Source organism: Rhinichthys klamathensis, unplaced genomic scaffold (assembly GCF_029890125.1).
Source record: "Rhinichthys klamathensis goyatoka isolate OS25496 unplaced genomic scaffold, OSU_Roscu_1.1 h1tg000107l_1, whole genome shotgun sequence".
Lineage (NCBI taxonomy): Eukaryota > Metazoa > Chordata > Actinopteri > Cypriniformes > Leuciscidae > Rhinichthys > Rhinichthys klamathensis.
This window is the reverse complement of record NW_026606645.1, coordinates 524,465-545,636: the sequence shown is the minus strand read 5'-3', so window position 1 is coordinate 545,636 and position 21,172 is coordinate 524,465. Positions and strand designations below refer to the sequence as shown.

The 21,172-nt window shown below is 41.6% G+C and overlaps 1 protein-coding gene across 1 annotated transcript in view; it reads right to left on the bottom strand.

The window, feature by feature from the left end:
* caly (calcyon neuron-specific vesicular protein) overlaps window positions 1-20,920 on the bottom strand; it is a 159,714-nt gene extending 138,794 nt beyond the window's left edge. Inside the window, exon 1 of the mRNA XM_056253545.1 lies at window positions 20,916-20,920. The gene's annotated coding sequence lies outside the window, so the exon portion shown is untranslated. The remainder of the gene's footprint in view (window positions 1-20,915) is intronic.
* Between the last annotated feature and the right edge of the window lie 252 nt (window positions 20,921-21,172).

The following is a 21,172-nucleotide window of genomic DNA, read 5'->3' as shown; positions in this document are numbered from 1 at the left end:
GGGAAAAAATGGAAGCCCTCGTGGTGGAGATAATGTGGTGGAAGATAAAAAGCGCTCATCTAATTTGCTTTTAGGACGAGCGCCCTTCTTCTCAGATGGCCATTCAATATTTAATTTCTCTACAGCCCGCGACATAACATCCACCAGCTCATCATATGCTGGGGAAATATATTGTGAATCTCTTTCCCCCATGTGTGTGCTTACACTCTCCACACTCATCGCATCAACCTCCTCGGAGGAAGAGCAATAAAGTAATGGAGGGCTCTCTCCCCGGGCAGAAGAAACCGCAGAGCGTGCTTCCGACACCGGGGAGAGAGCACTGGATCTCTCGGGTAAGGAAGGAGAAAGAGCCCTCGGACCCGTCTCCAACCCCTCCGAAAGATCCTTTTGCGATCCCCAGGAATGCATTCTCCGCGCTGCCTCAGCAGACGCGGGTCCTGATCCCTGTGGATCGCGAGCCTGCCCACTCTCTTTATCAAAGAGTGACAGGCGAGAGCGGAGCATGCGAAGCGGTAACATCTCACAATGCTGGCACTCAGCCCCCTCGAAGGCTGAGACCGCATGCTCCACTCCCAAACAAACGACACAAAGCTCGTGTGTATCCCCACCCGTTAAATAACGCGGGCAGGGAGAAGCACACTGTTTGTACACTTGTTTAGTTTCCATCCTTTTCCGCAACAGACAACAGTAAATAGACAGAGACAAAATGACACAGATCGCTTGCTGAGACGCAGAAGCTAATGCCGCGTTTCACCGGGTGAGCCTTTATCCCTTCCTGGTCATGACGTCACCCGCCCGTGACGCTCATTCTTTCCATTGGACTAGTTGACATTGATGCTCAGACGCATGCACGCTGGGGGCGTTCCCAAAGCGTCAAGTGACGCATCGCGAGTTCCCTCGAAAGGGAACTATGGAGATGTCTCTCTGAATATCAATTCCATAAGTGGTTCTTATTAACAACCACATTGTACTTGATTTTGGAAATGCATACCGTTCAAAAGTTCGGGGTCAAGCTCAGTAAGATTACAAAAAGAAAAGAAATCGATACTTTGCTAAAAATGGGAATTTACCATTATAGAATTGGTAAAAAAATATATTAAAGTAGAAAACAGTTATTTTAAAATTGCAATTATATTTCACAACACTACTGTGTTTCTCTGTATACTTTTGAACAGCAGTGTACGGTAGAGATGCGCGGATGGGCTATTATTTCATCCGCAACCGCATCACAAAACTCATCATCCGTCCGCCATCCATCCGCACCAACGTTTTTGACCAATTTTCAAAACCGCACCCGCCCGCCATCCGCTGATACAAGGCGCTGCTGATGACAGCTGCGAGACTAGAAACCGCCCGCCATCCGCCCGAATTTAATTAAAAAAAAAATTTTCGTCACGTCATCCGCCCGATCCGCGGTTTATCCGCGGAGTCCGCGGCTATAACCGCCAACCGCGCATCTCTAGTGTACGGTACTTGTAAATGCATTTCTTAATAAATCAATTTAGTCACTGCCCCCAAAGTTGTAAGTAAACCATTCTGAATTGAACTTAGACTCTTTTATTGTCTATTTGAATTGAGGTAGCAAACAGGATGTAGAATCGCAATTAGAATTTAAGGTAAATTGTATTAAAAAAATAATTCTGGTTGATAAAACTCAAGAATAAAGTTGTTTTTTTTTTTTACTTGTGGATTCAAGTTCAATAAGCTTTTTGCATTTTAAGCTGAGCATTAACATTACTTAGTTTGTCTAACTTGTGTATCAGTTTGTTGCACAAACTGAAAAGGTTATATAGATTTACTTAATAATTATAAACCAAAACAATTTATATGACTGAAATAGACACTTTTTCAACATTTTTAAGTTCAAACTGTCTCAAAGAAAATCCATAACAAAACTCAAAGAAATCCATAATTTAATTTTTAAAAGTAGCTTATTTATTTTTCAATAACATTTCATTAAAAAAAATTCACTCTGCTTCATGCTGTGGCTGCATTACAACTATTTGTTGTACATATTTCAATAATCAATCAACTCATTGTTAATTATTCATTAAATATATTTCATTTTAACAAATACATTTTCTTTAATTTAATGGGACGTGTCTTAAAGGTGCTCTATGTAACTTTTCAACTAAAATGAATCCTTTTTTTATTGCCTGTGTGTGAAGGGGTTGCAATCACACATTAAAATGATCCACTTGTCGAGTTTTGCTATTACCTCTGAAGGCCAGTATTCCTATTTCTATGTGAAGTCTCCGGGTCGGATTTACCGCGAAATCCAACGGATGTGACCTGCATGCGCGCTCCCGAGCCTCTCTCCTTATATACAGTCTATTGTAGACGTCAGGGAGTTACGTCCGGTTAAAGGCGCACGTTTTTTGGCTTATATCTTAGTCAATCTTTGATCAATATTCCCAAGAATCTAATCGTTCGTAGTGCTGGACGGGGCCTTTCGAACGAGCCCACCTCCGAGGTCAAACTCGCCCGGCTCCCCGAGTTATAGCCGTTCGAAATCGGGGGTCCCAGCGAACGGCGATCCGGTAGGGGGCATCCCCGAGGCCCGCCACTCTAGCGTTCGGGCAAGGGTTCCCCTGGGACCTCCTCCCCCGAATTTGAGCTCTCTGGGTCTTTGCGTTCCAGAGATACGAGCGATTTTCTGAGATCGTGACGTCACCGGCGTCCGCAATTTTGCAGCGCGCCCGATGGTTTTCTGCTAATATCTCCGCGAAAACACCAGCAAAAACTATGGAACTTATATGGTTCTTTTCAGCTCGACTAGATGGTCCCAACGAGCTCGGTGCTCGCCGAATCCGTCTAGTATTCGCTGAGATATTTGCGTAATAGACGGTATTGTCTATGAGTTCGAGCACGAGCGCTCTTGTAAAATTTGGTTGCAATCTGAAACATCACCACTAGAGGCCGCTAAAAGTTACGTAGAGCACCTTTAAGTAGGGCTGCAACTAACGACTATTTTAATAGTCGACTAGTCACCGACTATTGAAACGATTAGTCGACTAATCGAATAATTATTACATTTTTCAAAAATTTAGCATGAGATTGCTTTAATTCTGTGGAAAATGATAGTAAACACAAGAAAGAAGGGGGTACTTCAATTAAAAATGCATATTTTATTGAACTTTGCTGCTGATAGGCCGATTCATACTAAAAGTAAATAAAAATGCCCTGTCTAAAACCAATTAGGCACAGTGCTCGGTCAATAGACATAAATACATAAATAAAGAAACTCTATCATTTTCATAAAGGACAGGCACATTTGTTTTATAAGAAAAATTAAATTAAAATCAAGTAAACATTTTCTTCCTGTAAACCAGGGGCAGGCACATTAGCAGCAATAAAACAGTAATTTAAAATACTTTTGTCAGGCACAGTCGGGCATAACGTTAAATCCTTTTTGTTTTTGTTTTATTTTTTACCGAAAATACGCTTATAAAATGTACAATGTACATCCAAAACAAAACGTATTGGCTTCCATGTTATTTAAATCTTACCGAGGCGAGTCAGACTCTGTTTCATTCAACTGTCCGACGTGCTTTCTCTTTAAATGTTAGTGCATCACCGAGGTGCTGCCGTGATACGCAAGGACTGCTTTGCAAACCATGCAGGTAATCTTTTTATTCGCCGTATCCAGGCTAAAATGCTCCCAAACTTTAGATGTTTTGGTACGCGCAGCTGCTGCGCTGGACGCCGCCATTTCTGTATGTTATCGCTCAGCAGAGAAGCTAATGCGCATGTGCTACTCTCGGCAGAGATTGTAATGAAGAGAGATGCCTCGGTCGGAAAAAAAACATGTCTGGCGACAACTTCAACAATGAAATTCATTGTCGACTATTTCTATTATCGATTTTTGTCGAGAACATCGACGAATCGTTGCAGCCCTAGTCTTAAGGACTCTTCATTTCCAAGAATTGATTGATTTCCAAGATGATTTACATGAACTTCTTGAAGAAGGAGCTGAACATAAAGCTGGTTTAAAAAATAAAACACACAACCCTTTGAGGTTTGAATTGTATTTTCCTGCCTATCCAAATAAGCATCATGTGGGATCACGGGGCCAATTCAATTCAAATTTCAGCTCATGAATGAAAATGGAGCCAATTCTTAAGATTGTGAATTTTGCCAAGACCTGCTATGTTCCGGTGAGCCTGATTTGACAATGATGGTGCGCTTGCCAGAGAAATGGCTCTAGACCCAAAATTAACCACCCTTAGCCGCTTCCCTCCCATTGCAAATTCACTGTATTTAAGTCCGACATATGCAGCTCTTTGCTCCGCTAAACAGTGTTTTATTTAATTTGAGCCTTACTGACAAGGGACGCATTATATTTTTTACCCCTAACACAGCAGGATTTCCCTCAATGGACACAAAGCCTATGGTTTTACATATTGCTCCTGCCCAGCGCTTTGATTTGTGTTTGGAGGCCTGTTGAAGGATATTCAGATCTACTTGGCTTTAATACATCACCATGAAAGGGTCTTTTCCAGGGATTGGAGAAGGAGAGAGAGCGAAAGGGAGAGATTTATGCCCAAACCCCGCACGTTCAGGCTCCTGATTAGGGCTACAGCTAATGTAACAGCTTGGACACAAGCACATTGCCTATGGAATCAATATCTCATACTTCTATGAAATTGAGTTTCAGTGAGCAGAGCAGAGCAGAGCGAGAGAGAGAGAGAGAGAGAGAGAGAGAGAGAGAGAGAGAGAGAGAGAGAGAGAGAGAGAGAGAGAGAGAGAGAGAGAGAGAGAGAGAGAGAGAGAGAGAGAGAGAGAGAGAGAGAGAGAGAGAGAGAGAGAGAGAGAGAGAGAGAGAGAGAGAGAGAGAGAGAGAGAGAGAGAGAGAGAGAGAGAGAGAGAGAGAGAGGGAGGGGGGGATGCAGAGATGAAAGTGAATTTTAGCTGAAATATGCTAGCTGGCTAAAGACAGCAGACAGTTTAGTGCTTTGGGCTAGAGTTGCCAAGTTTACTGCAGTTTAATATTCTGTGCCGTTCCATAAGGACCTATTAGCTATGTTTTTGGTACATTAAATGCTGATTAAAGTAATAGTTCACACAAAAGTGAAAATTCAGTAATTTTTTTTCACCTTCATGTCACTCCATACCTGGGGCCTCATTTTTAAAGAGCACACATGATCAGATTTGATATTAAATATCATGGACTTTATCTATGTCAAAAGTGATTTGGGATTCCTAAAGGCAGAAACTGATGTGAAAATCCTCTTGTGCGCATGCCAACTGAAGAGCTTGCGTATGCACTTTCTGTCGCACTCTTTACACACTTTTCACTATTAAAGATTAATAGTCAATCACTATGCTTTAAAGGGGTCATGACAGTTTTTGTATGATTATTTTAATATGTTCCTTGAGGTTCAATTACTATGTTAATAACGTTTTTTTGCAATATATATATATATTTAAGAGGCGGCTCCTTTAAGGCTTGTCTATACTGTAGACATGGTCAGTGATTATAATGGGTCTTCTATTTGATTGTGATGTGATGTGCCAGTGTATAACTATCCATCAATGTCCTGCTCTTAAAAGGCAGTCATATGCAAATGTATATTGCCATGTGACGTCTCAGATTTCACAAAATCAGAACGAGCCATTTTTAGAGCTTGATTAAATAAATGCTTTGTTTATGATGAGGAGGATAATTTAAGCTATGAAACTGGCAGGATGTTTTAATGGTACAAAGACCTCGTATACATATGTCAAAAGATCAAGGCAATTTTGATTCCTTATAAATGTCATGACCCCTTTAATATAATTATATATGTAAAAATGAACAACATCTTAACTGCTTTTTAATAATCACATAACTGAAATTATATCAAAAGATTTCCTGAATTGTCTAGGAGCATTTTTGTGCATACAGAGACAGACATTTTATACATTTTCAGAAACTGTTGAACACTTACGGATCATCATACACACGTATTTATAAATGAGGCAACAGCACTTACACAGATTTAAAAAAACAAATGAGGCAAACTATCTCTTTAAGGAGTTGCTAAATATAGGCCTATTCCTGTCATTTTCCTTGTAATTTCAATGTAATAAAATAATTGTGGACTGAGACGACCTGTGCCATTCACTGTGCCAATGACCCCGAATCCCCCCAACCCCACCCACAAATTCTATCACAATGCCCTTAATTGAGGCGTCCGTGACTCACAGTTCTCGAAGCCACCTGAAATTTCAATCATCCTTTAATTAGCTCCAAATATCCATCTATTTACACACTGAAAGGTCTATTCTCAACTGGACCCGCAGTCATTCAGCATCCACCCCAGCACACTTTTCACAGTGCTACCAACTCATCACCTCTTTTCACCTGTGTGTATGTGTGTGAGGCTTTGAACATGACGGCAGCACACAGGTGAGGAGTCAGAACAGAGAGAGAGACAGCCAAAGGTAGTAGAGAGAGACAGGTTCACAGACTGAATGACTTTCACGTACGACAGTATTCAGAGCACACTCATGGGGTAAGATAAAACCATCTTAAAGTCACCATGAAATCCAAATGGACACATTTTTTATTGAATATTGCAGTGTTTATAAATTATCTATCCGTGCACATTATTATTTTATTTTAAATTCAGGCACCCTCATAATCTTTATTCAAAATATCGTCCCTCCCTCTTGCAGCTCCTCTCTTGTCTTATGATGATGTGTTTACTGTCACGAGGGCGGGATCAACCTGTCACTCACATAATATTACAGCAATAGCAAACCACAAGTTTTTTTCTTGTTCGAGAAGCACTTTCACTCAGATATAACAAGAAAGAACATCCTATCGAAACCTCCGCTTCATGCAGGCTTAATATGCTTAAAGCAAGAAAAATATCCACAAAGTAAAGTAATTAGGCCTATGTTTGCATTGATTCCATGTTCTTACTAATCCAGAGTATTTCATAGTTCTTAATGTGTCTTTTGAGAACAACATGAAGCAATCTTTCCTGTCAAATGTCTGACTACTCAGAAATCACTGGTTTAAATGGCCTGGAATGACTGGAGAGACATTCACTAGTGACCAAATGTATGACAATTGATTTAAAGTGATCAATATGCAGATCTAAGGAAAATCAATACACTGATCTAACCTATAGTGTGCAAGAACTTATTTAATTTCCAAAGATCCATACATTGAAATTGAAATCATGATGATAAGTCCTGAACCAAAGTTGCTTATGTAGTCTCCCTGAAAATGGGAACATAGATGTTTTAAAGAACAGACAGCAACACTTCGTTTGCGTTTCCCTCAATAGGTGTATTATAAGAGTGGGGGAAGGGAATCCTTGAGCCTGTTATTAAAGGGATAGTTCACCCAAAAAAGACAATTTGTCATCATTTACTCAGCCTCATGTTGTTCCAAACCTGTATGAGTGTCTTTCTTCTGTTGAACACGAAAGAAGTTATTTGGTTATCAGACAGTTGACGGCACCCATTGACTTCCATAGTATTTTTCTCCTGTGGAAGTCAATGGGCCCATCAGCTGTTTGGTTAACAACATTCTTTAAAATATCTCCTTATGTGTTTAACAGACAAAAGAAACTCATAGAGGTTTGCTTTGGAACAACTTGAGGGTGTGTAAGTTTTGACAATAAAATTGTCTAAAATCCTTTTTGGGTGAACTACCCCTTTAACTCTCCATGCTCGCCCCACCCCCTGCTGGGGTCTTTTGGTACTGCATCATAATAGACTACAGGAGCCAATGACATTCTTAACCTTAAAATAACACAATTACAATAATATTTTCTCTTATTATACCCGTTACACTAAAAAAAAACAGAAGAACATTTATGTTTATGCATTCGCAACAACAATTATCTTAAAAACAAAGACGCTTCAAGGTCGTTTTAACAAATATAAAGGTCATTGAGCTGTAAATTTCAGTTATTTTTTTAATTCACCTTGACGTCTCGGCTTCAATCGTATTTCGTTCGTTGTAGATCAAAAAAGGGCCAAAGACGTAGGGATGAACCAACTTTCTCAGTGCTGCCTATCTACCAAATATTATACACTTTGGCTAAGCGCTGTGGCTGACACCTCAGTTGAGAAAATAATCGGAAAATGTGTTTACCTGAGTAGTGCACGTGCAGGTGTGGAACTTCACAAAGAGGTTATTCGTCGCTGACAATAGTTTTCCAGGTTTGGTTTCAATGGGTTGTAGGGAAGTATCCTCTTAATCCAGTTCCCTTTTGATTTCCTGTACTCTAAAGCATTTAGTACCGCTTCAAACGAGTCAGTGCGTGAGTGAGCTGTCAGAATAGTTCAGCATGAATCGCGAACCTATTAATTACCACGTGCACATGAAGCGGAAATGCCCAGACCGATCGGTGTGTGACATCAAAGTGCCGCAAGTATGCGGCTCAGTATCGCTCTCGCGATACTTTGACCAATCGGTCTGAGCAGCACCGCTTCACGTTTTCATTTTTGAAGAGCGACAAACCAAACCAATAAAAAAAAAAATAAAAAAAAAAATAAAAATTCTAAACCAGCACAGGCAATATGAACTACTACACGAAATTGCTTTTAAATATTGTAGGGAGAAAAATATTCTCTGCACATAAGCTTCTTTGTCAGACAAAGATTTGTAAATACAATTTTACTGGGGCTCATGCCCAGTTAACGTCTATCTGTTTTGATTTAAAGGCCGGCTCGGTACCTTGAAACCCCGTGTTCTTCTTCGCGCAAATATACAGTAAAAGTAATATCCGGATTTCAATAGCAGCGCCCTTTTTATGTTATTACAAAAATGGCTAAACCGCTATCTATGATGCATTTAATAGGCCTAAAGAAAAACATCTTGACAAAGATGACAGGACGCCGTAACAACTTGACACTTTTGTCGTTTGAAAAGAGAAAACAGATTAGTTTATGACATCTTCAATTCAAAACCCAGCTGACTGACTTGTTTAGAACAAACATCCATACAAGGTAAGCTATATTTTTAGTCTGGCCCGCCGTGGCATGGTTAGGCTATGCAATATTGTTTGAATGTGATATTTGTGAGCAAGGGGTTTTCTGAAATCTGTATAAGCTACGTTTGCCGATACAGGACTCAGACATTGTAATTTCTCTTCGTGATATTGTTTGACGGGACTCAGGTCTCTCTCTCTCCTGCTATGCTTTTGATTTCCTTTTTCACGTGATCGCACTGAGCAATAGCGCTTGAAGCTTAAAATGAGGTATTAAAGTTGAAGTATGTCGTTTCTGCTACTAGCCTACACATAGTGGCACCCAGCGGAATTACAAAAGTAAAGCAACATTGCAAACCCTTCTGCCTGGTTAACGGATACCCCTTTAGCCTCAGCCCTGTTGGTGGATCGGGACTCGGCTGTCCTCTCTGTTGCAGAACCTGGCAGTGCTTATACTGTAAGCTACTTTGCCATACCCAAGTGCTAAAAAAATAATTCTAAATAAAATACATCAAGATATAAATTATTAAATTAGTTGTAAATTAAATATCTTTAAATACTAATACAAAAAGAAAAGAATAATACATTGACTTGGGTATAGGCCTATTATTTGTTCACGCAAAAACTGTCATTCTGACTGTCTGACGACCTTTGTTGGATAAATACACATACTCTTATGCGGTTTATACTGTAGCCTTGTGTAATTAAAATTAAAGCTGAAATCCTAAAAAAAATAAAACATATGCTACCTTTTCCTGGGCGCACTGGCGCGAACTGCTGCGCGCTCGCGTGTATGTAGCAATGGCGATGCCAAGATTTTCACCCAAATAAATAAAATAAAATAGCATTTTCGGTTTGTTTCTCGTCAAACCCAGTATACATTCATAACAAATATAGCATGATTTGCATGGGATTATTTTATGACATTTGAATCCTCTTTTTAAAAAAACCTGCATGAAGCCGCATAACTTGACTTTTAGTGAATTGGCGCCACTGAGGGACGGTCCATCATTTTGGCTCCGCCACTGCTTGAAACGTGCAGCATATTTCAATGTGTTGACGTAATTTCCACTGAAACAGGAAGACAGGGCGGGACATTTCGAACAGCTCCTCACCTTTTTTAAAATAGCCAAAAGCGTTTAGTTTATAGGCCTATCACAGTTTGGCCAGTACTGTTGAGCTCAATAAAGCCGTATTTTCCTCATAATCTCTAACCTTTTCCATATTGCTTTAAAATACAGCATTCTGTGCAGAATTCAAATGGGTCCCATACGTTTTGTGATCTGCGCAGACTGGCGCATATGATCTGCTCTGTGCTATGGTGTCTCTGGACCGGATCTGCAGCGGTTCACGTGACACTAACGTGAAAACCAGACTTCATTTGCCCCAATGGAAAGCATTTACACTGTCTTAAACATTCCCTATCCCCTGTTTAGTGCACTACGTGGTATTCACCATGTAGAAAATAGTAAATGTGTGAACAAGTGACCGATTTTAGCCGCAGCTTCAGCGACTTTATAATGTAGGGGGCGGGACGCTTCAGATTCTAGAGAGCATTTGGACAGAAAGTCTGATGAGAAGCTGAAGTTCAGAGTGATGTCATCAAAATCATTGATCCATATTGGCGGAAGTAAAAGACTAGTTTTGAATGCTTATATCTTCTAAATGCGATTTTTTCAATGTTTTGGAGCACACTAGCTTATAGATAACAGTAAGGCTAACATATTCATACTTAAAGCCAAAAAACTTCAATTTTGATTTCATGGGGACTTTAAATAGGAGCGAGGAGTACAAAATGTGTATTAAGCATGTTCTATCATTCATTATTTCTGCAAGGATTAAGTTTAAGTAAATATATGCTGAATTTTTGCACCAAAGAGGCTGGTATGTAAACAACTTGCTTATGTAATTTTCTCTACTTACATTCACCATCCCCTCAATTTCCCCCCAAAAAGCTGCTGATTGTTTAGAAAAGGAGTAGAGAAGGGTTCATAACTCTCGGGCTGGGAGAGAGCAGCCCAGCGAGATGTGTTTGAAACGAACCAATTTAAGGCATAGCTTGGAGGGTCAGAAAGCACCAAAGGGCCTATAATTGGCATCTTTTTTGTCTTATTAAAAGAAAACATGTCCCTGTGGAATCCTTAAGCTCAACGAGCTTCTGTGTGAATCTCAAGCACACCCACAGTCTGGATGAGATCGTTAAGGGTAGAGATGCGTGACATACTCCCCGACAGGAAGGTCCAGCTGATCAGCTGAACTGATGAACATGGACTGCTATCATATTGAGAGGTTAAAGAGGTGATGTTGTGTCTTTTTCTGTTGTTAGGGTGTTTCAAAATGGGGGCGTTGGAGCCGTGGCCTTGAGTTTAGCACAAGCTATTGATGCAATCTGAGTTCAAATGTGGAGCCTCGTCCTTTCCTCGTCTCATGGTAGCTTAACTATTTTACTTTTTGGCAAATTGGTGGCAAATTCATACATTCTCATCTGTTAATTTTCAAACGACAAGGGATGGTTTAGGGGTGCAGCTTAATGTTTTTTTTGTTTTTTTTTTGTTTACAAATTTGTATGTAAGTGCTACTTCGTAAAAGTATAAAATGTGCATTTATAACTCTATGCTTTGTGTTAAAATACCTTGGCATGACATTTCATAAAATTAATTAACACTGTCGCATGAGGGTTTCTAACACAACGGCTGAGGGAATCTTTCTGTCTTCTGACCTCTGTAATCAGTTTCTAAATATTTTTCATTTTATGGAAAGTCTTAGAAATGTGAAATGCTCTCGTGGATGAGTTTCTTTTGATATTTTTTTGTGTTCCATTTGCTCCAATATACACTCACCTAAAGGATTATTAGGAACACCTGTTCAATTTCTCATTAATGCAATTATCTAACCAACCAATCACGTGGCAGTTGCTTCAATGCATTTAGGGGTGTGGTCCTGGTCAAGACAATCTCCTGAACTCCAAACTAAATGTCAGAATGGGAAAGAAAGGTGATTTAGGCAATTTTGAGCATGGCATGGTTGTTGGTGCCAGACGGGCCGGTCTGAGTATTTCACAATCTGCTCAGTTACTGGGATTTTCACGTACAACCATTTCTAGGGTTTACAAAGAATGGTGTGAAAAGGGAAAAACATCCAGTATGCGGCAGTCCTGTGGGCGAAAATGCCTTGTTGATGCTAGAGGTCAGAGGAGAATGGGCCGACTGATTCAAGCTGATAGAAGAGCAACTTTGGCTGAAATAACCACTCGTTACAACCGAGGTATGCAGAAAAGCATTTGTGAAGCCACAACACACACAACCTTGAGGCGGATGGGCTACAACAGCAGAAGACCCCACCGGGTACCACTCATCTCCACTACAAATAGGAAAAAGAGGCTACAATTTGCAAGGGCTCACCAAAATTGGACAGTTGAAGACTGGAAAAATGTTGCCTGGTCTGATGAGTCTCGATTTCTGTTGAGACATTCAGATGGTAGAGTCAGAATTTGGCGTAAACAGAATGAGAACATGGATCCATCATGCCTTGTTACCACTGTGCAGGCTGGGGGTGGTGGTGTAATGGTGTGAGGGATGTTTTCTTGGCACACTTTAGGCCCCTTAGTGCCAATTGGGCATCGTTTAAATGCCACGGCCTACCTGAGCATTGTTTCTGACCATGTCCATCCCTTTATGCCCACCATGTAGCCTACCCATCCTCTGATGGCTACTTCCAGCAGGATAATGCACCATGTCACAAAGCTCGAATCATTTCAAATTGGTTTCTTGAACATGACAATGAGTTCACTGTACTAAAATGGCCCCCACAGTCACCAGATCTCAACCCAATAGAGCATCTTTGGGATGTGGTGGAACGGGAGCTTCGTGCCCTGGATGTGCATCCCACAAATCTCCATCAACTGCAAGGTGCTATCCTATCAATATGGGCCAATATTTCTAAAGACTGCTTTCAGCACCTTGTTGAATCAATGCCACGTAGAATTAAGGCAGTTCTGAAGGCGAAAGGGGGTCAAACACAGTATTAGTATGGTGTTCCTAATAATCCTTTAGGTGAGTGTATTTGTTCTAGACTAGTTTCCATTCACCATATTGAAGTTTACCCAACTGTGGCGAGATTATCGACCTCGAGAACCCTAGAAACGTGAAAAAGGTCCATTGATAGTTGAGTAACTTGTTCAGTTTTATGCATTTACACTTGCACTATAAATTGCGACGTAATTACTTGCTTGTTTGACCTTTGAATGTGTTTTTTGTTTGATCGGATCACAAAGTACTAAATGTGCTGTCTACTTGTGAGCTGATCACCCAAGATGGATGTTAGATATTTTAATAATGACTCAATCCTCTTGATCTCAATAGAGTGCCAATTAATAGCAAAATCTTGGAAATAGCAAATCTTAGAGCCGTCAAGTGAGAGCCATTAACAGCACTGATATGTGATGTTCCAGGGTTTAGATGCCTTTAAGGCCAGCATGATATCTGGGACATTAAAAACTTTTCAAATACATAATCACTGGTGTTAATCACTTTCTTTTCATCTCTCTCTCTCTCTCTCTCTCTCTCTCTCTCTCTCTCTCTCTCTCTCTCTCTCTCTCTCTCTCTCTCTCTCTCTCTCTCTCTCTCTCTCTCTCTCTCTCTCTCTCTCATATAATAACACCCATTCTCTTGTTTTCTAAATATAACTTCATTTTTGTGGTGTTCCAATATCTGCAACGACGAGTTGAAAATTACATTTTTCACAGTGACCCAATATCTTGACTACTTCTGGCATCAAAGAGTGACTCACTTTCTCGTTTTTATGAGGACAAAAGGGCAACTAAATTCATGTACTACTCAGTTCTCTAATTAAAGGTTATCTTTGTTAGGTCATGCCCAACAGTGCTGCATGCACATCTGTTCTTTTAGCATGTGAAAGTCAAAACCATGCAGTCCAGTCGAGACCCCGCTGATCCATCACAAACCTTTGCATCAGAGGCGTTTCCTCCAAAGAGGCAAGGAAGGCAGTGCCTCCTCGAAAAATGGGTTTAGTGGGGGGTAATTGAGAATGAATGGGGGAAAGTCATGTGAGAGGAGGCAATGACTCTATCGCGATGTGATTGGATATGATCGGTTATTATTGGATATGATTGGTTCGTGCGATAATTCCCGCCTCTTGTTTTCATGCGCGTTCTCAAATCAGTCTGAACGAGCAAAATGATGGCGTTAATGGGAAGACTAATTAAAAATGAGTAAATAACTCAGCCACTTGTATATCACTGCTCACCGTCAAAATCAAACTTGAAATGGCCTGAAAACATGATGACTGTAGAGAGCGATCAGGTAGTTTGTGTCTGTGAGAGTGTTTACTGCACTTGATGAATGACGGAAATAAGTAGTAAATGTGTAATAGTACAAATTGTTTTTGTTGACATGTGTGTGTGTTTGTAACACAAATGACTTGTTGGGAGGCCAAAACTACTCCCACTTCTAAAGTAAGCATATGCTGAGCAATATACAAATCATTTGAATTAATTTCCAACTGAACTCAAAATAGATTCAACATGCAGAAGCTTTATATCGTATGTGAGGTTTCTTAATCTCAGGTCTTCGAGTTCGGCTGCAAGAAAATAAGTTAAATAACGTTTTCTGTTGCAAGGTGACTTGCTTGCGGTGACAAGGTCTCCTGCAGTGGATAAAATTGGCACTGAGCAGTGTTGTTTTGCAAGTTTAGCAATATAAAAATATTCTTCTTGTTGGTCTTCCACCATTCAAGCAGATCTGCATCCGGGAATGCAATCATCTGTGTTGTATGACATCGCCTCATTCTTATGATCTCGGCAAAAGACTTAAAGGGATACTTCAGGATTTAGCATTAAGCTTTGTATTTGTAGAAAACCTGTAGTATTTTCAAATTACTGTGCTTTCTACCCTCGTTTCCCCCTGAGACGAGAGATGTATGTATTTTTTGTCTGTAAAAAATCCTCCGATGATGCAAAAATCGTCATTTTGCGTCATCTGAGGATTTTTTGGCCAGAGGCGAAAGACTACAGCCAGTAGAAGGAGCTGTCCCGCATGTTCTCAACCCGCCCATAGAGGGTGGGATCTCACTCACAGAATGTACACATAGTGTCAGTCAGACATCTTTTTTTGGAAGCTAAGCTAGCAGGCTCTTGTTCTGTGGAGAAAGCTGAGTAACTTAGTAGGAGAAAGCTGAGTAGTAGTAGGGGTTACCATCCTCTTTTTCCCGGACATGTCCGACCGTCGAGATCGTACAAAATGTCCTGGATTCAGCTTTTGCTTTCTGCAGTCGCCATTCATTGTTTACATGCACACCTTTTGTTTCAATCTAACTGAATTCATTCCGATTGGTGAATCTGAATGTAGTGTTTACATGAACGCTAAACAAGTGATCGGTTGATGTGCGTTTTAACATTGCTAAGAATATTCCCGCTCCTCCGTGAGAGATACGAGACCGGTGCGTCTCACAGGTTTCGCTCATCGGTAATCACGCCACCGGCCTCGCGCCGTTCTCCCACGGCCCTAGCCTCGTCCTGCTCGCCACAGTAAACATAATGAATGGCGACTGTAGAACGCAAAAGCCAAATCCCGGAGATTTTGTACGATCTCGAAATCCCAGGCAGACTCATCACGGAGACTCACTAGTAGCCTAGACTTGTTGTTTAACTACTGCGCTCTGTTACCGGTAGGCGTGGCCTCCTGGGACAGCGAAGCAAGTGCATTCTGGGAGTTGTGGTCTTTCATCCACATAAGCTAAAAATACATTTTCTGGCTTTTCTCAGTCTAAAAATTTTCACATTTCTTCTACATAAATTACCCATTTTAAATACACATTCATCTTTTCAGGGGTGAAGTATCCCTTTAACTTTTTTAAATTAATGACATTGCTCAGGTTTGGATATTAGCAGATATATTTACAGTAATTGTGCTTTTTTCTATTTTGACATTTAGACAATGCTTGCTTTCAGCTATATTCAATCTTTAAATTAATTTAAATTAATAATTGAATTACGCTGTTGTTGTGTCCGGTTAATAACTGTTAGTGAACACTGAGGGCGCTAGTGAGGAGACAGGCTGGGATTGTGATGAAAAAGAGAAGAAGAATAAAGTTGTATGTAGTTGATGACATGTCTCTCGGCTCGTGTCTAAATACTTGACAAAATACCACATTTTTGGCGACGAGGATGGCTATTAATGTGCCTTTACCTACACCGTTCATGCCTTGCCCAGGCGAACCTGCTATTCCCTTCCCTACATGGCTGAAAATGTTCGAGAACTATATGTTAGTAATCGATGCCAATGGGGAAAAGTGGCCAGAGGCGAGAAAGCGTGCTGTTCTTCTCCATGCACTTGGCACCGAGGGACAACGACTGTTTTACGCACTACCAGATACAGGTACCACATATGCTACTGCAGTGGAGGGACTTAGAAATCACTTTGTTGCTAAAGTAAATGTGATTGCGGAACGTCACAAATTTCGTCAGAGGGCACAGCGACCAGATGAGTCGATAAATCAGTACCTAGCTGCATTGCGAGAACTGGCTGCACTGTGTGAGTTTGGTGATATGGAGGAGCAAATGCTTCGAGATCAACTGATAGAGCGTGTTGCCAATACACGCGTACGAGACAGACTTTTGTTAGAAGCGGATCTGACCCTGGCTAAAGCTACTTCGCTGGCTCTGCAGATTGAGGCGGGGCTACGGAATGCGGGCGTTCTCTCCGACAGTACTACTCATGCCGCGAGCGCAACGGCGGTTACTACTGCGTCGGTGAGGGCCATACATAAACAGCATAGGAAGGCCCGCCAAAAAGAACAAAAGACACCTCCTTCATCAATGGCGCCTACAACGAGTCGCCGCTCATGCTATCGATGTGGATCTACCAGCCACCTAGCAAATAAACCTTCATGCCCTGCTGCTAAAGTGACGTGCAATTCATGTGGAAAAGTGGGACATTTTTCCAAAATGTGTCGATCCGGACAAAAGGAGGTGCGTGAAATAGTGATAAACGAACTGACAGTGCTTTATATGACTGATACTGTGCAAGATAAAATTCTCTGTACTGTGCAAGTGAACACAAATGGTCATTGTCATGACGTTGAGCTAATAGTAGACACAGGTTCATCAGTCTCTATTATTCTAGAGAGCACTTATCAGACCTTTTTTCCTACATGTCAACTTTCTGATCCTACAGTGAACCTGTTTACATATTCAAGAGAGAAAATACCCGTTAAAGGGTGTATGACTGCCACAGTTAATCATGATGGGCATTCTACTATAGGCTCATTCATAGTGGTAAAGTCAGGCACTGCTCTATTAGGGCTAGATCTAGTTGTGGCATTGCACATGCGTATTGAGGGCACAAAAGTTGTTACAGCTGACAGCTCGGAGGGTCCTATTGCACAGAGGGCACCTTCTGTACCAGTCACAATACCACAGATGACACCTGAGATCCAGGTACAGGAGATTGGCTGTGCAAAGGGATTTGTGCACAAAATTCAACCCAAACCAGAGGCTGTGCCAATACAACAAAAACTCAGAAGACTTCCCTTCTCGGTGAGGCAGGCCGTGAGCGATGAGCTCAAAGACCTACAGGAAAAGGGCGTCATAGAACGCATTGATGCATCTCCATGGGTCTCTCCGATAGTGGTGACGCGGAGAAAAGATGGAGGAAAACTGCGCATGTGTGTTGACCTCAGGGAACCTAACAAAGCCATTGTAAGTGACTGTTACCCGTTACCACACATGGACGAGCTATTCTCTGAACTTAGAGGAGCCACAGTCTTTTCTACCATTGACCTGGCCTCCGCCTACCACCAAATGTTACTGCACCCAGACAGCCGTGATATGACTGCATTTATCACACATGATGGTCTTTTCCGTTTCTGTCGGGTCCCATTTGGCCTTGCTTCAGCTCCATCAGCCTTTCAGAAGATGATGATGACCATACTAGCAGGCATACCAGGAGTACAGGCATACCTGGATGATGTGATTTGCTACGGAACCACTCAACAGCAGCATGATGCCAACCTACGGAGGGTGCTGCATGCCTTGAACGAGGCAGGACTTAAGCTAAATATGCAGAAGTGCAAACTCAACCAGACTTCTTTGCGGTTCCTAGGCCACACCATATCCAAAGAAGGGCTTCACCCAGACCAAGATCAGATCAAAGCTGTGGCCAATGCACCTGCCCCACATGACACATCCTCGCTGCGATCCTTCCTAGGCCTGGCATCATGGTACAGTAAATTTATTCCTGATTTTTCTACTGTTGTTGAACCGCTTCGTCAAACACTCAGGGAGTCAACAGAACGGCAGTTCAACTGGACTGCTGAGGCAGAGCATAGTTTCACAGACATCAAGAGACTGATTGTTGGTAGCCCTGCCCTAGCACTATACAACCCTGAACTGCCTACATATGTAACTACAGATGCCTCTGATTACGGGCTAGGGGGTGTACTTAGCCAATTTCATTCAGATAACACAGAGAGAGTCGTGGCGTTTGCATCCAGAACACTTTCTCCGGCTGAAAGAAAATATTCCACTGTGGAACGTGAAGCACTGGCATGCGTTTGGGCAGTAGAAAGGTGGAGAACATATCTATGGGGACATCACTTTGTGTTACGCACAGATCATCAAGCACTTACTACCCTGCTCACATCCAGGGGTACTGGCCGTGCTGGATTGCGAATTGCAAGGTGGTCTGCAAGACTACTTTGCTTTACATATGATGTTGCTTACCGCCCTGGGAAACTGAATGTGACTGCTGACTGCCTGTCCAGGCTTCCACTGGCCACCACAGGAGAAGATGAAGTGGAACCGGACATAGTAGCGACCGTTTTATGGAATCTTTGCATGCTATATCCTTGTCAGAGTTCACCGCCGCATGTGACACTTGTCCTGAACTGACTCAACTGCGGCAGCAAATACAGAAAGGCTGGCCAAAATGCAGAAAGAACGTCAGAAACGAGCTGATTTCATACTTCAATGTACGAGACGAACTGGCTGTAGACAAAGCATTTGTCATGAGAGGTACTGACCGATTGATCGTGCCTACATCACTGCGATCCAAAGTGGTAGACTTGGCACATGAAGGGCACCAGGGAGTGGTGCGCACTAAACAGAGACTGCGAGAACTGTACTGGTGGCCACAAATGGACAAATATGTACAGAGTAAGATAGCTTCATGTGTATCATGCCAATACAATGACAAAACAGTGAAGACTGCACCTGCACCACTTACACCCGTCGAATTGCCAGAGGGACCATGGGAAAAGGTGGCCATTGACATAACCGGTCCTTTTGAACGTGCTACATGGGACTGTCGTTATGCCATCACTCTCACAGACTACTACAGCAAATGGCCAGAAGTGGCATTCGCCTCTACAGTCACAACAGAGGTGATTACCTGTTTTTTAGCTACAGTGTTCAGTCGTGAAGGAAATCCGACCTACCTAGTCTCTGACAATGGATGTCAATTTACTTCCCATGAATTTGCAAACTTTCTGAGAGAGAGAGAGATAAAGCATCTGCGCTCCAGCGTCTACTACCCAAGAGCCAATGGGGCGATTGAGAGATTTAATAGGGTATTAAAAGAGTGTCTCCAGACGGCAGAAAGAGCACACAAGCCGTGGAAACAAACAGTGACAGAATTCTTACAGATCTACCGAGCTACACCGCACGCTACTACTGGAACTACTCCATTTGAGTTGCTGAGAAATAGGAAGATGCGCACTAAACTTAACATCTTTCCTGTCTCACACAAAATTACATCACACAAGCAAGTCAAAGAAACTGTGAAACAAAATCAACAAAACAGTAAGGAGTATATAGACAGAAAGCGAGGAGCAAAAGTGCCCACCTTCCAAGTGAATGATGCTGTGCGAGTCAGGAGACCGGAACACGTTTACAAGGGGTCTTCCAAATACACAGAACCTCTGACAGTCGTAAAGAAGGTCGGACCAGGTACTTATCTTCTTAGCGATGGTCGGAAATGGAATGCTTCAAAACTGGCGCGTTTCTCAAAGGAGGCTCTAGCTTGCATCAGTGAGAACAATGAGACTACACTGGATGGTCTCACTGTGACCGAGAATGTGCATGTTGGGCAAGAACCAGGCCCTAGACGCACCCCCAGAGTCCGAAACCCACCTCGGGGGTTAACAGACTTTGAGAGATGAATACTGACGTGTGAACTGTGCAAATTGAAAAAAATATATACTCAGATTGTTTAACTCATACTGTTCTGTTATGTGAGAAAATGTCATACTGTTTTGAGGTCTGAGTTATAATAGCTAAGAGAAGAATAGCCTAATTTCCTGTTAAATTAATTTTTTTTGGTTTTCAGCTATGATCCTTAACGGGGGTATTTTACAGCGGTTGCGGGTACCGTGTTTAAGTGACTAATTCCTTTAAGAAAAGGGGAAATGTTGTGTCCGGTTAATAACTGTTAGTGAACACTGAGGGCGCTAGTGAGGAGACAGGCTGGGATTGTGATGAAAAAGAGAAGAAGAATAAAGTTGTATGTAGTGGATGACATGTCTCTCGGCTCGTGTCTAAATACTTGACAAAATACCACAGCTGTTAAATGTAATCTTTAGTAAATCTCAAAATTAATATCTATTTTTCATAATGAGCGTTATAATATTATGATGCTGAAATTCACTTGCATTATTTAAAAGGATTGATTCCAGTTTTTAAGTTATTTTAGACAAAATAGTCATATTCCCCACAACATAGTGTGTTGCTGTAAGTGTTTTCTCAACTTTTATTATTAGTACGAGTCAGAACCTGACTTTCACAAGCCCTTTTCCTTTACATCCTTACGATGCACCATCACCTTTGAAATTGTTGTACTTGCAGTATTCACTGACGCAGCATAAATTGTAGTGTGTACATGCCCTTAAACCTTGGATCAATGGATGAGGCTCTGAGGAGATGGTCCTGAAGGTTAGACTCTGTATATCTGTTTTACAGGGCCTGAGTGATGGCTGTCTTGGCAGACTTTATGGTTGGACTGTCCTCATCTCTTGGTTTCATAGTACGACAATCATTTTCTCCAGAGGGAGGATCATTAAGACAGAGGAGGTTGTTTCAGTGCTCGAGAGGGGTGTAATTGTCATAAAGGGGTTAAGCAGAGGAATAATTTTCACTACCTGTTTCAGTTCACTGTCAGAAAATATCAGCCCTTGACATTCTTGTCCATTAAGGAAGAGTATGTGGCAGGCTGCGGAACCAGACAATG